This window comes from Triticum aestivum, chromosome 6D, assembly GCF_018294505.1.
Source record: "Triticum aestivum cultivar Chinese Spring chromosome 6D, IWGSC CS RefSeq v2.1, whole genome shotgun sequence".
NCBI classification, from domain to species: Eukaryota; Viridiplantae; Streptophyta; class Magnoliopsida; order Poales; family Poaceae; genus Triticum; species Triticum aestivum.
The window spans coordinates 313,275,638-313,290,717 of NC_057811.1; the positions used below are offsets into that span (position 1 = coordinate 313,275,638).

A 15,080-nucleotide genomic window follows, 5' to 3' on the forward strand; every position below is an offset into this window, starting at 1 on the left:
TCGCGTCCTCATGGCCCTCAAGCGGGTGATTGGCGAAGCTGCTCAGTGTCTCACCTCCAGCTGAATCGACTTCAGATGGAGGGATATCTCCCTCCCGCAGATCTAGTCTCCGTGCGGGCGGGATTGGCCTCGATTCACAATGATGTGTTAGCAGAGAATTTCCCCAACCCCAACAAGGAGGAGAGGGTGTGCTTTGTTTTGTTTCTTCTGAGGGGCTTAGGATTCCCGATCCACCCCTTCCTCAGAGGTTTATTGGAATTCTACGGGATCCAGATGCACAACCTCACACTAGGTTCTATCCTGCACATTTAGGGTTTTGTCGCTCTCTGCGAACTGTTCTTAGGCTACGAGGCTCATTTTGAACTATGGAGAAAGTCATTTTGCCTCGTCCCTCGCCATCAAGGGGGTTCTATATTTGAAGTGGGCGGCGCCGAAGTATGGCGCATAGCCGGATCAGGTTACCTTGTCAGAACTCCCAAAAAGGGATCCAAAGAATGGACTTCGGAATGGTTTTATATTGAGGATGTTCCCCTTCTGGACCCAGCTCGACGTGGACTTCCCGAATTCTCCAGTGCTCCTTTGAAGAAACGCCTCAATTGGCGCCCCCGGAGCGCCAAGCAAGAAGACAGTGCGGAAGTAAAGAGGTTGGTTAGCAAGGTCAGGGTACTTTCCCATTTCGAACTCTCGATAATCGAAGTCATGGCCATCGTGATAAAGTGATGCATCCATCCCCTTCGGTCTAGAGTGAACCCTTTATGGTGTTACAACGGAATGGACGTCGCATCTCGTTATAAGCACGAGGGCCCGGATACCCCAGCCGCCATTCTGGCAGATCTTTATAAGGGGGGAATTCACCCGTTTAAATTGTCGAGAAGGGTTTTCCATGCATAACCCCATTGAATGATTAAGTTATTGATTATCAGCATTGTCCTACCTCATTATCGAGGTGCGCTAATCAAATTGGTTTTGGTCGTCTTAAAACATACATGGAGGAAGGTAGTCGAAAATGTTCACTGCCCCTCCCCACAGCCAAAGGACTATGCTCACATCGAAGAGCCCGGCTTCCGCGAGGATCCGGATATATTCATAGAGTTTGATGATGGAGTTTTTTATCAAGCGAGCCTTAACGGCTCGGAAGTGGCTATTATTGCTGACTACCCTGGCCTTTTCCCTTTCTCCAAGGTAAGTACTTGGAAATCATCCTCAAAAAAAGGAGCCACCCACTTGCGTCTCACCCATCACACTGAATCGTGCTTCATAGGATCAGCGCTCAGCGAGCTACACTCCATCGAGGGCGGCCTCTAGGAAGGTAGCATCTACGCAGGGTGAGCCTTCAAAACAAAAGGAAACCGGGAGCGCCGTCGAGCCCCCTCCTTCATCAAAGAGGTATAACTTTTAACATGTGCCTAGGCATAAGACCAGATTGTCATATTTCTCCTCCCATCTTATTTCAGGAGGAGCACACGGCGAACCGTGTCCAAAGTCCCAGTTAGCCGATCAGCTAATCCGGCACTGGGCTCATCAACCAAGACGAGAGCCAATACGGATGCAGCGCCAAATCATCCACCTCATGAGGATTCGGATGACGTATCTATCACAAATTCTGAAGTGGAGAGCGTGATGAATCATCAACGACTAAAAGAGACCATGCGTGCTCCAGTTTTTACTGAGCAGGAATTTACTGTCCTTGGCACTTTGGATGCATATATCCGAGCCGCCCGGGACGGACTTGCTAGAGTTGCTCACCTGTTTTCAAAAGATATGCAGGTACTAGTTTCTGTAAATTTAATAGATATATGCCAGTATCCCCCGAGACTTGAAGCGGTTAGACCAACCGATTTAAGGATCGTTATGACCGCATGTTCTCAAAGAGAAGAACAACGCGCTATCCCAGGATCTTGAAACGAGTCGGACAAAGCTAAATGCCGCCACCACAGAGCTAGAGGAAATTAAGAAAGTCATGATGACCATTGATCAAAAGAACAAACTGGAGGAGGAAAAGGATAAGCAAGCTGAAGAGATAAAGAGCTTAAAGGCTCAATTATCGGGCGCACAAAAAGAGAATAAAAAGTTGAAAAGCGGCATATTCGGTATGACCTTTTAACCATCCAGGGGACTCATATTATCCCGCAATTCGGAGTGTTATAATGATGTTCTTGCAGGTCTGTTAACCGGGCGTCATGAAGAAGAGGTATCCGGATTCTGAGGCGGCGTTCTAAAAGAGCTGTCCGTAGTGCATGAGCGGGCCCAGAAAGCCATGAAGAGTATGGTCAAAGCCTTATGGCCATCCGATACCCCTCCAGAAAGTATGGAGGAGTTGGCGAACCTGTTCAAAGGTGCCCGACGCCGTTTTGATCTATGGAAGGCGTCAGCATGCCGGGAAGGTGCATGAGAAGCATGGGCGATGGTGAAAACACACTACACCGGGCTCAATCCAAATCGTATGGCCCGATTTGGACCTCGGGGACCGGACGGAAAAGAGATTCCCGTGAACTTGGTGTATGACCAAGTGATGCTAGCTGTGAAATATTCGCAAGAAGACTGTAGTTTAAACAGTTTCATAGATGGCATAGATAAAGAGTAGGTGTTCGATTCGATGTATCAATGTACTTTATCATCAAACTTATCTCCAACCAAACTTGTAAAAAATTTCATCACTGGCCTTCGGCTTCAACCACCGAACCAAAAAGTTGGAGTGTTTCCGGATACCATATTTGAATGTAATAAACACTCATTATGTTCGGAAACCAGGCAATCCGGTCATATTTCTCAAGCAGAAAAAATTTGTTCGGGAGTTATGTTATATTACTATTTAACGTAAGAAACATCTTCCAGGGAAAATAGTTTGGTTAAGGGCTCCTTTCCTTGGGTCGGCGTGCTTAATTACGAATGCCTAGGCTTTGATCCGAAAGATAGAATTACGAGTATCCTATCCCTTATTTGTTAGAAGAATTACATAAACGCAAATAATCTATCGTTGCTTGCCGACCAATTATTCCTTTAAGAACGCTAGCTTTCGGCTTCACCCGTCTGAGGTACAGATCCGGATTACCCGGTTGTAATAATCGCAAAGGTGCTCCCTTTACACTCTAGCCGAACAATCGGGAACATAGGATATAAACACAGGAGCGAGGCAACCCAACTTGGCAAAAACTTAAGTCATAGAGGTGCATATAATGGCAAAAGATGTATAGAACAAACGACGTAAACAATGTAAGCAACAAGCTTTTAGTAATAAGCTTCATAAAAGAAGCCCCAAGTTATCGTGGGGTGTATACATTTAAAGATGTGTACCCCTAACACTTCGGTAGATCCGAACATACCCTGGGATATAAAAAGGAAAAAATAAAAAAGGAGAGGAGAAAAAGGAACCTAGAAAAAAGGGTGCTACCGAACTATCCGTAGAATCATTGGAGCCGAGCAGCGTTCCATGGATTCGGCTCAAGGCGATTATCCAATGCATTACGAAGGCGATAGGCTCCTCCTGTGAGAACTTCATCTATGATGAAGGGGCCCTCCCTTCTTGGTTTGAGCTTATCCTTCTTCTTCTACGGGAGACGCAAGACGAACGTTATATGTCTTGGCCCGCACTTCTCTGCTTTGGTATCGCCTGGCCTATTGTTGATAAATGCGGAACGGGCTTGTGCAATATCGCGCTCCTATTCGAGGCCGTCTAGGTCGTCCTGCCGATCGAGCTTGGCTTCTTGCTCTTCGTACATGCGCACTCGAGGTGAGTCATGAATAATGTCGCAGGGCAGGACAGCTTCTGCGCCGTACACCATGAAGAAAGGTGTGTATCCGGTTGTTCAGTTAGGTGTAGTCCGCAGCCCCCAGAGCACGGAATCGAGTTCCTCAACCCAGTGCTTATCTGACTCCCGTAGGGAGCGCACCAGTTGGGGTTTAATGCCGCTCAGTATCAGGCCATTGGCCCTTTCAACCTGACTGTTTGTTTGAGGGTGGTAGACGGATGCATAGTCGAGTTTAATGCCCAATTTAGCACACCAGTTTTTCACCTCATCAGCTGTAAAATTGGAGCCATTATCATGATGATACTGTGCGGGACACCATAGCGGTGTACCACGCCGGATATAAAATCAATCACCGGTCCTGCTTCAGTCGTTTTTACTGGTTTGGCCTCTATCCACTTAGTAAATTTATCCACCATAACCAGTAAATATTTCTTTTTGTGGCTTCCCCCTTTAAGGGATCCGACCATATCGAGCCCCCAGACCGCGAAGGGCCAAGTGATGGGGATTGTTCTTAAGGCAGTGGGAGGCATATGACTTTGGATGGCGAAAAGCTGACATCCCACACAACGTTGGACAAGGGCTTGTGCATCTGCTCGGGTCGTTGGCTAGAAAAATCATGTCCGTAAGGCTTTGCTTACGAGGGCCCGAGCTGCGGCGTGGTGGCCGCCTAGACCAGCATGTATTTTGGCCAACAATTGTCGTCCCTCCTCTTCGGAGATGCGCCGTTGGAGAACTCTAGTAGTGCTTTTCTTGTACAGCTCACCTTCGTGAACTTTGTAGGCTTTAGAACGCCAAACTATGCGACGGGCCTCATTTTGATCATCGGGAAGCTCCTGCCTATTAAGGTAGGCCAGGAAGGGTTTGGTCCAAGGAGCAATAACGGCCATGATCTCATGAGCAGAGGGCGTTATTTCTGAATCCGAACCCCCGATAGTATTTGTATTGTGTTCGGCTGCTGGGGGCGTGATCAGGTCCGTACTGGCGTCTGCGCTCTCATCCAGCCATACCACGGATGGCTTGAAGAGCCTTTCCACAAAGGTATTAGACGGGACGGGGTCGAGCTTCGCGCCCATGCGAGCGAGTATGTCCGCTCCTGGTTACTGTCTCGAGCGACGTGATGAAATTCAAGCCCCTCGAACTGAGCCGATATTTTTAATACGGTGTTTCGATATGCCGCCATTTTGGATCTTTTGCATCGAACTCTCTGTTTACCTGAGATATTGCGAGGTTTGAGTCACCGCGCACCTCTAGGCGTCGTATGCCCATGGAGACAGCCATGCGGAGACCATGTAGAAGTGCCTCGTATTCAGCTGCATTATTGGAGTCCGTATACATGATTTGCAACACGTAGTGGACTGTGTCCCCCGTAGGGGATGTCAAGATGACGCCAGCCCCCAGTCCGGCTAGCATTTTAGAGTCGTTGAAGTACATTATCCAATTGGAGTAGGAACTGTACTCTTTAGGGAGCTCGGCTTCCGTCCACTCTGCAACGAAGTCAGCCAGCACCTGAGATTTAATAGCTCGGCGTGGCTTGTATGTTATTTCGAACGGTAATAGCTCGATGGCCCATTTAGCTATGCGGCCGGTGGCGTCCCTGTTGTTTATAATGTCGGTAAGTGGTACTTCGGATGCCACCGTGATCGAACACTCCTGAAAATAGTGCCGAAGTTTTTGGGATGCCATAAAGACCGCATAAGCTATTTTTTGGTAATGAGGGTATCGGGATTTGCTTGGTGTGAGGACCTCTAATATGTAATAGACTGGCTTTTGGATGGAGAATTTATGTCCCTCTTCCCCTCGCTCGACGACGAGTACAACGCTCACTACCGGGTGAGTTGCGGAGATATAAAGCAACATAGGCTCGCCAACACTTGGGGCGGCTAGGATTGGGTTGCTTGCTAATAAGGTTTTTATTTCTTCCAATCCAGCTGTGGCCGCTTTCATCCATTCGAAGCTGTCGGTGCATCTGAGCAGTCTATAAAGTGGTAATGCTTTTTCCCCTAATCTGGAGATGAAGTGGCTCAAAGCCGCCATGCACCCTGCTAGCTTTTGGACCTGCTTTAAGTCTGTTGGTGTAGCCAATTGTGACAAGGCTCGGATTTTGGCTGGGTTTGCTTCAGTTCCTCTATGGGAGACAATGAACCCTAGTAGCTTTCCGGCTGGAACGCCGAAGACGCATTTTTCCGGATTGAGCCGTATGTCGTATGTTCGGAGGTTGTCAAATGTGAGGCGGAGATCATCCACCAATGATTCGACGCGTTTAGTCTTGATGACTATGTCGTCCACATATGCTTCAACTGTCTTGCCAATTTGTTTTTCCAAGCACATTTGAATCATGCGTTGGTAAGTGGCACCAACGTTTTTAAGCCCAAAAGGCATAGTGTTGAAATAGAAAGGTCCGTACGGGATGATGAACGCCGTTGCGGCCTGGTCAGACTCCTTCATTTTAATCTGATGGTATCCGGAGTAAGCATCGAGGAAACACGGTGAGTCGTGTCCCGCGGTTGCATCAATGATCTGGTCAATGCAGGGCAACGGGTCTTTAGGGCAAGCCTTATTGAGGTCTTTGAAATCAACACAAAGGCACCAAGATTTATCCTTCTTCGGCACCATGACCAAGTTGGCTAGCCAATCTGGGTGTTTGATTTCTCTGATGAACCCGGCCTCAGGTAGTTTGGCTAGCTCCTCTCCCATAGCTTGTCGTGTGGGTTCGGAAAATCGCTGCTTGACTGGTTTGAACCCTTTGATTATGTTGAGGCTGTGCTCGGCCAGTCTGCGTGGGATCCCAGGCATGTCCGAAGGGTGCCAGCTGAAGATATCCCAATTTTCACGTAGGAACGCGCGTAAGGCGGCGTCTACTGTCGGATCCAGCTGTGCTCGGATGGACGCTGTTTTATTAGGATCCGTCGGGTGCACTTGAAATTTAACTATTTCGTCTGCTGGCTTGAAAGAGGTGGATTTAGGTATCTTATCGAGAATCACATCATCCTTGTCCACCGTGGATCGTAGGGTGGTTAGTTCTTCTGCCGCAAAGGCTTCAGATAGTGCCTCAAGGGCCAAGGATGCGGTTATGTTTTCGGCGCGGAGTGCTTTATCCGGATCACTCATAACTGTGATTATTCCGTTGGGCCCTGCCATTTTAAGCTTCATGTACCCGTAATGGGGTACGGCTTGGAAGCGTGAAAAAGCGTCCCGCCCTGGAAGGGCGTGATATCCGCTATTGAAGGGAACAATGTGAAAGAGCAACTCTTGCGACCTATAATTTTCAGGCGTGCCGAATACTACGTCGAGTTTAATTCTCCCCGAACATCGTGCTTCTCGGCTGGGGATGATGCCTCGAAAGGTGGTACTGCTTTGCTCGATGCGTGTTCTATCAACCTGCATTTTGTCGAGCGTGTCCTCGTAGATGAGGTTAAGCCCACTGCCGCCGTCCATGAGCACTTTGGTAAGTCAAAAGCCGTCCACAATGGGGTTTAGTACTAAAGCGGCGGGTGCTCGGACTGATCGGGCCCTTGGTTCGTCGTCAGCGATGAAGGTTATTTCCGCGTCATTCCATGGGCTTACTATGGTTACTTGGTGGACTTCGGCGAGGTTGCGAAGTGCCCTCTTACGCCGATTATTTGAAGAGAAAGCCTCGAAGACCGTAAGGACGTTAAAATCGTCATCGTCTGGAGAATGCTTCTCTAGAGTGGCGGTGGTGAAGATGGCCTCCCCACTTTTATCTACCTGCCGGAGTACCCAACATGCTCGGAGGGTATGATTTGAGTCTGTGCTTGGAGTCGCATGTATCGGACAGGGCTTGTCGAGGAGTTCGTCAAGAACGAACCTGTATCCCGTAAAGGGTTTGTTTTTCTTGCCGATGGGCTTATGGTCGGATGCCTCGTAAGGGTGTATCCGTTTTGCCCGGGCAGTGCACTGCTTAAAGGCAATGGGTTCCAATTGGGTTTTCTGGGCCTTCCATGTGCTCTCCATCGCGCAGTACTTCCGTACTACATGCGATAGTTCCGTGAAACTCTGTATGCGACGGCAGTCAAGGGCATTCCGAATTCCCTCGTCGGTACAATTGCGATGAAAGACCGGTACTGCATCATCGTCGCAACAATCTTTAATCTTGTTTTTGACAAATAGAAACCTGGCCAAAAAGTGATGGACCATTTCCTGAGATTGCTATCGTGCATACATTAGGTCATATATGTCTGGAGGGCCTGATTTAACCAGCCAACATACTCGAGGCTACCGTAGCTCTCGCAATAGACGAGAAACAACCACGTTAGGTGATAATCCTATTTAACCATGTGGCGCACAACACAACGAGCAGCCGGGCCGCCCCATATAAGCAGGTTGAGCTCTCCATCGGTATGGTGAACATGAAAAGCCCATATGCCGCTCACTGCGGCAAAATGTCGCTGCTTCCTACACATGAGCAACGAGCAAACTGCAGATGTGCTGGCCCAAGTAGCCAGGATTCGTTGTTTATTTGTTTTCTTCACAATTTTTTCTTCTGGTTTTCGTTTTTTCTTCTTCAGTTATTTGCTCTCCTTTTCCTCTTTATTTTTCCTTTTCTTGTTTTTTCCAAAATTCATTTTTCTTCTTCTGATAGATTCCTTTTCTTTTTCATAAACTCACGATTTTCAAAATAAGTTCAAAAATTAAGAACTTGTTCTGAATTTCAAAAGTGTTTGTTTTTCCATTTGTTTTCCAAAAATTGTTTGAAAATTTCAAATATTGTTCGGTTTTTTTAATGTTTGTAATTACAAGAATGTTCACAAATTTCAAAGAATGATCTTTTTCTGAAAAAATTTCGGGATTTTAAAATTCTTTCTTTCCATAAATTGTTCACAATTTCAGAAAAATCAAAAGCTCTTCTCAATTTAAAAAATGTTCACAAATTTGAAAAATTGTCCACATTCTTCAGAATTTGTTCATGTTTTATAGAAAATATTTTATTTTTCCACAGTTACTTACAATTTTCAAGAAAGGTTCAAAAATTGTTTGGATCCACCGTTGCAGTTAGTTCTTATGGTTTCACGCTTCCAATAAGCCACTAATGATATTCACCTCAAGCAGCTAGCAAGTCACGTTAACCAACTAGAAGTGTCGAGTTTGATCCCATCCAAGCGCTCAATACTAAGAAACAACACACTTTATTTAAGTCATAATGATGCATCTACGCTGTTCGTGACTGAATTCACAAGCCGGTCTAGTTGGGATTCCATGTGCGAATAGCCTCCTTTTTGACGCATATTTGGGCTCCCCTGTGCGAATATCCTCCTATTTGAAGCAATAAGCGTAAAATAGGAGGTTCCTTGTGAACATCCTACAAGGTATTGCCTGGGTTTTTCTTGTTTCCTCTTCCTCTCTTTTTCTCGGTTTTTTCTTTCAAATATTCTTTAGGGTTTTAAATATCTTTTTATTTCTTTCTTAAATTATTTTTATTCTGAAACTCATAAATAGTTTTTCAAATTCATGAATATATTTCTAAATCTGTGAACACTTTTTAATCCACCCCCTCAAATCATGATTTTAAAAAAAATCATGAATACATTTGAAAATAATGTGCATCTTTCAAAATCCACAAACACTTTTGAAATTCGTGAATATTTTTTATTTTTTTGAATATTTTTCTGAAGTAGCAAATATTTTTCAATAATAAGAATTTTTTTGTTCTGTGGAAAAACAATTTTTGACTTTTTTTTTCCAAAATCCAAGTTTCTGTGTTGGCAGCCAGTGAGGTGAGCGTACCGAAGCGCTATTTTAAGCCACAACTTGCTGGCATGTGAGCAAGCGCTATTGCGCGAGCACCAGCTTGCCAACTGCCGCCTAAGGCAGGGACCTCCTACTTGGCGCTTCTTTTGATTTTTTAGAGATTAAATATTTTTTAAATTATAAAAGACAAATTTGAGTAAAAACAAAGTTCACAAATTTCAAAAGCTTGCAAGGTTGAAAAATGTTTGCGAGTTTCACGGATCATAAAATAGTTCGCTAGTATTGAAAAAAAATATCACGGATACTAAAAAGTCCATGGCTTTAAAAAATCCACGAATTTAAATGAACCCAAAATTTGAATTGGTTCGCAAACTATGAAAAGCTCACAAATTTGAAGAAAGTTGAGAGTTTTAAAACGTTCATAGTTCACGGATATGAAAAAAGTTTGCGGATTTGAAAAAGGTTAATGAATTTCAATAACTTGATAGATTGGGAAAAGTTTGTGAATTCGAAAATGATACCTGAATTTGAAAAAGTACGCAATTTCTAAAGTTGATGTAATTGAAAAGTTTCACCAAATTCGAAGAAATAATTTGTGAATTGGAAATAAGATCATGAATTTTAAAAAAGTTCATGAAATTTGAAAAAAAGTTTGCAAAATTGGGAAAAGTTCACAAAGAAATTAAATCATGATTTCGAAAGAATTTTTCGAATTTTCAAAAATTCATGCATTAAGAAAAGTGAAAGAAAAATAAATAAAAAGGAAAAGGAAAAAAGAATAAAGCCAAAAAACAAACAACACTGAAATGAAAAATCGGAAACATAAAGGGGAAAAGGAAACCAAAAGCTTCCAAAAACCAAGCTGCAAAGCTTTTGGAAGCTTCCAAAAGCTGAATGCATCAGCTGCTCACTAATCTTGTACGCGTTGCTTATTGTTGACGGATGGCTGCAATCTTTCCCTAATCTTTCCCTTAATAATAAAGCACGGATCGACTTTGTCGGGTTTACCGTCACAATACGTTTTCTTCTCATGTCATAATACGCTTTCACGATTTGTATAGACAAAATAGTAATATAAACGAGGTGGTACTAATTTGGGGTACGCATTAAAGATTTCGTCAAAATTCCTTATTAGAATGTTCTTTCGCTCACGGGCTTGGCTATATTCTTCCGTTAACGCTTGGGCCGTTACTTTTTATTAGGCCTGGGAAAAAAGGAAAATAGACGAGCAAGCAAACCTTCGACGCACGGGCGAGCAGTTGACTAAAAAAAAGAAACACACGAGCACGGCCTCTCCTCAATGTGCACGGTACAGGCGCCGCCGCCACGCGCGGCCGGTCTTCCACTCCGTCTTGCCGCCACCCTGCTTCCCCCTCCCATCCGCCGGCACAGCTGAGGTTGGGTACGCTGTTGTCCAGCGCCGGCGGCGAGCACGCTCCCCCGACGTAACCTTCTCAACCTCTGCATCTGCCCCTGTGTATGATTTGGATGGAATTGCAGTCTCCTTGTCCAACACAAATCGATTTGGATGGATTGCAGTCCGTGTCCTTGTCCAACGCAAATCAATGGAGCTGCCGACCTGGGTTGTTGTTGGCTGCTATAAGAAGGGAGAGTCCTCGGCTCGAATAGCCATCAGGTCAATTTTGGACGAAGCATCCAACGTCGACACCGAGTTCAATGCAGGAAGAAGCGCCGAGTTCGCCGGAGGTAGAAGAAGCGCCGAGTTTGCCGGAGGTAGAAGAATAGTCGTCGATCCGTCCAATGTCGCCTGCGTCGGCTACAGTAGAGGTATGTATCCCCTTAACCCCTGTTTTGAGTTATTTTTCTGTCCCCTGTTTCTCTGTGTACCTTCTAATATGGAGTTCAGAGGTGAAGATATTGTTGCGAAGTACGTCAGTTTAGATATTGTTGCCTTCTTGTGATTGTAGACACCCATGTTGTGTGGTTGGTCTGTTGAACAAAGCACTGGAACTGTCAGCAATTCATTCAGGTAGTGTTGTTCAAAATTCAGTAATTGCTGGTGGGTTCTGATCCATCTGGACGGAACTGAACTTCTAAACATGCAGAGGCATGCTAGATATATATATTATATATTATATATACCATCGTAGTCCCTCGACGCCGGTCAATATCCTTGCCGGAGCCTCGCCTGCCGGCTCCTTGGAGCACGCTGCCCGCCGGTGGACACCCAATTGTGCGCGAACCCGCCGAGGACTGACCTCGCCACCTCTGTGCCTCCCCCAGGATCTCCGCCACCGCCTTGTGCTGCTGTGGGCAAGGATACCGCTGCCTCTCCCTGGTACATCCATCTCCACTTCCTCGGGGCGCTGCTCGCTGGCTCATGACCTGCTATAGAGTTGACGTTTGCGCACACAAGTTCCCCTGTCTGGCTCTGCCGGCTCCCGTAGTTGAGCAGAGCGAGGAGATCGACAGAGGAAATACTCACTTGATTTTGCAAATTATGTTGGGCATGGAGATTGATCTGTTATTTTTGGTTGTCCCTAGATTCAAGGATGACAGCGCCCAAACCTTTCCCTGATGTTTGGGCAAAGGTGTGTGTGTCTGATGTGCGAGCAAAGCGACGAAACAATGGTGGCTGGTTATGTATCTCGCGGGACTCGACGGTTACAGTTTCGGGAGCAGCACTGTTGCTTGCTAGCATATTTTTTCTTACATATATGAACTGATGATGCTTTATTTGGTGTTGTTTCCCATGGCAGTACATTATGGCTTTGTTGACGATGATTTCTGCTAATGTGCATAGTTGAGTTTCCTTTTTCACTTCCGATTTAAGATAGGTGCAAGTAAAACGATGACTTCACATTGGCTAGATCGCTTACTGTTGTTTATTCTCATGCAGCAGCAGAGGAATAGACCCGGCAAGGAAGAGAGCTACACCAATGTAGTCGGTGGAATTAACAAGCAAAGTAAATCCTGAAGCTCCTGGTTGTAACAAGAGGTAATTCCCCGTTTTCCATGCACAATGCATTAGTTGATACAGAGTATTTGTGCGTCCAAATAGCAACATGAATTTGGTTTTAGTAGTTTTTGAATTCAAGTGTCAGAAAAATTATGCTGCTTATTTTCGTAGCATTTGTGATGGATCGATTTTGTGTTGGAGGCCGGGTCTGCACCTCTTACCACAGTCAGTTGTCATCGGTGGCCAGCCAGCGACACTGGTGAAGGAATGAGTGTGGCCGGAGATCGTTTGGTGACGTCCGGTGCATATCACGTGACAGAGTGGAGGCGCAGACTCCCCTGCCCCAGCTTTGGCGCCGCCACCTACCAATGCGCAGCACAAGCCTGACTGACACAGCCCAAATCTTGATTGTAAGTTTCTCATCTTCTATCTCTTGTTCATGTGGTCACATTGATTTTGCCTTTTGAGAAAGGGTTGAAAGAAGATTCTTTGCTTCAGACAACTGAATGTCCAGTAATATCATCAACCTTCAGCGAGCAGCGGCTCAGAACTCCATCACCTCAAACGGCTTAGGATAGATTGATGTTTCATTCCACTTGCTTTCTGATCCAAGTTTCAGCTGGTCCCGACCCAGCATCTATCTTCACTTTCAGTTAACAAACTGTAGACTATGAAACTGAGGAAGACCCAAGGCTTTTGTGTTTTTACTAAAAAGTTTGATTCTAAAAATATGCCCAGCAATATACAAGTTGTTTGCTAGCTAATGGATCATTTATACAGATCTCGAGAGGGGAGTTGGACTGTGCCTTGATAGAGCTAGACAAACTGATAAAGATTATTTGAAAGGCTCTTTGCAAGCATAAAGTGAATCTGTAATAGTCAACTTGTTAATATAGGTTGGCAAGTACAGCGTTTATGTTTCTGAAAATATATCACCATTGTAGATTCTGATGAAAACTATATTCTCTGCCAGCCACAGATTCAGAATCATGGCCTTTTGCTGCTAAGGTACATATTTTGATTTCAGTTGTATACCACGTGTTTGCTGTAATGTTTGGCGGAGATCATAAAGTAATTTTCTCTACCAATGTTCATATTTCGAAAGACACAGTGTCATGCAAGGTAATAAAAAATAAACTATACTGTATCATATTTTAGCTTTCATGGATAAGAAATAAGTTATGGCTATATAAATCAATGAGAGGCTAATCATTTGAAATGGCATGGAGCAGCGGCACCATCACGGAGCATGACGAGGCGTTGCAGTGAAGCTATAGAGCGCGTTGTTCCACGGTGAGCTCCCAAATTCACATGGTGGATTCTAGATTACTGGAGCTATACAAGGCAGCCATGTGACAACAGAGTAAACTGGAGTGAAATAAAGTGATGGAGCCAAAGAAAGAGTGTAGGGCAGTCACGTGGCATACACAAGGTGAAAGTTCTACATAAAGACTAACAGAAACATGGGAAAATCACAAGGATGTTCCATTCAATACAAACATGTACATGTTACAAAATGGTTGTTTTGCACTGTAATTTGGTTGAGTTTAGTTCTGGAGAATGAGTATGTTCGTTCGGTACTTAGCTTTTAGCAGTATGTAGAATATGAAAGGATTTGCTGGAAATTGGGATAAATAATATGCGTGTGAACTAAATTTTTTCTTTGAGCTCATACTAAACGAGAAAATGCTTCAAATTTATGAGGTTGCCTGGGAAGCTAATGAAGACAGACCAGTGAATGTTCACGCTTGAGAATTCTTGGATTTCTCTGCCACATACATATGGTCGTGGACCATCAATATGAATTTATTTAAAAAAATTCTCCCGTTGCAACGCACGGGCATTTTTCCTATACCTCAAAAAGATAGATGTGTTGATTTAGTTCACCTGTACTGAACATATTACTTTCTGCTATGACATGCATATTCAGAATCATGGGGTCAGGAAAGCAATGAAAGTTAGCAACGGCAGATCGTAGCGATGTCTGAACGGCCGTCTGCTACTGAAGCTCGTCCACCGTCCTCACTCTGATGAGATCAAAAGCCACAATATGTATGCATGTTGAGAAAAAATATATTTTAAGATGTGTGTTTTGTCATATAGTTCAACCAATACATATTTGTTTATGGATCATTCGCATTTGGCAAGTACTCACACTACATTTTCAGCTATGCATGTGAATGCTTGGGAGACACTACATGGCATAGTTAACTTTTGTTCTGGTTCAATTATATGTTTTTACTGACACTTTCCTACTAAGAAAGCGTTTTCCATTAATTTTTCTCCCTGTTGATATTTTTCCTCTTAGCATCATCCATCATCATTGCCCCATGACCCGACTTGCTTTCCCAAATGCACGAACAAACATCTGCTCTGTATGCACAGCAAACTTTAGTTCCATTCAATGCCATCACAAGATCCCCTTACAGTATGTGAACAAAGTTGTATTCCTTTGGTTCAGATGTGACATTTTCTCATTTGATTGTTCATTAAATTTGCAAGCGAGCTATTTTAGTTAGATGCTCTAAAAGAAAATGAAGGGTCGTTCCAAGAGGTTAGTGTCAAATAAAAAAATCCAAAGAAATGTAGTGCAAAAGAATTTGTACAGCTTTTTTATAGGATTAATTCACTCATACAAATAGGTGCGGCCCATAGAAAAACAATCATATGAACTCAACCCTCTGAATTTTCCATGAAAAGATTTT

The 15,080-nt window shown here is 44.4% G+C and overlaps 1 long non-coding RNA gene across 10 annotated transcripts; it reads left to right on the plus strand.

The window, feature by feature from the left end:
- Window positions 1-10,719: 10,719 nt before the first annotated feature.
- On the plus strand, window positions 10,720-14,162 carry LOC123144828 (uncharacterized). 10 transcript variants are annotated; one of them, XR_006471954.1, is made up of 7 exons: window positions 10,720-10,900; window positions 10,995-11,243; window positions 11,384-12,218; window positions 12,316-12,414; window positions 12,547-12,785; window positions 13,156-13,497; window positions 13,608-14,162. It is a non-coding gene; the product is annotated as an uncharacterized lncRNA (long non-coding RNA). The 10 variants fall into 10 exon arrangements; XR_006471952.1 differs by having other exon boundaries at window positions 11,384-11,754; window positions 11,961-12,218; window positions 12,547-13,497; XR_006471953.1 differs by having other exon boundaries at window positions 11,384-11,445; window positions 11,567-12,218; window positions 12,547-13,497.
- The last annotated feature ends 918 nt before the right edge of the window (window positions 14,163-15,080 follow it).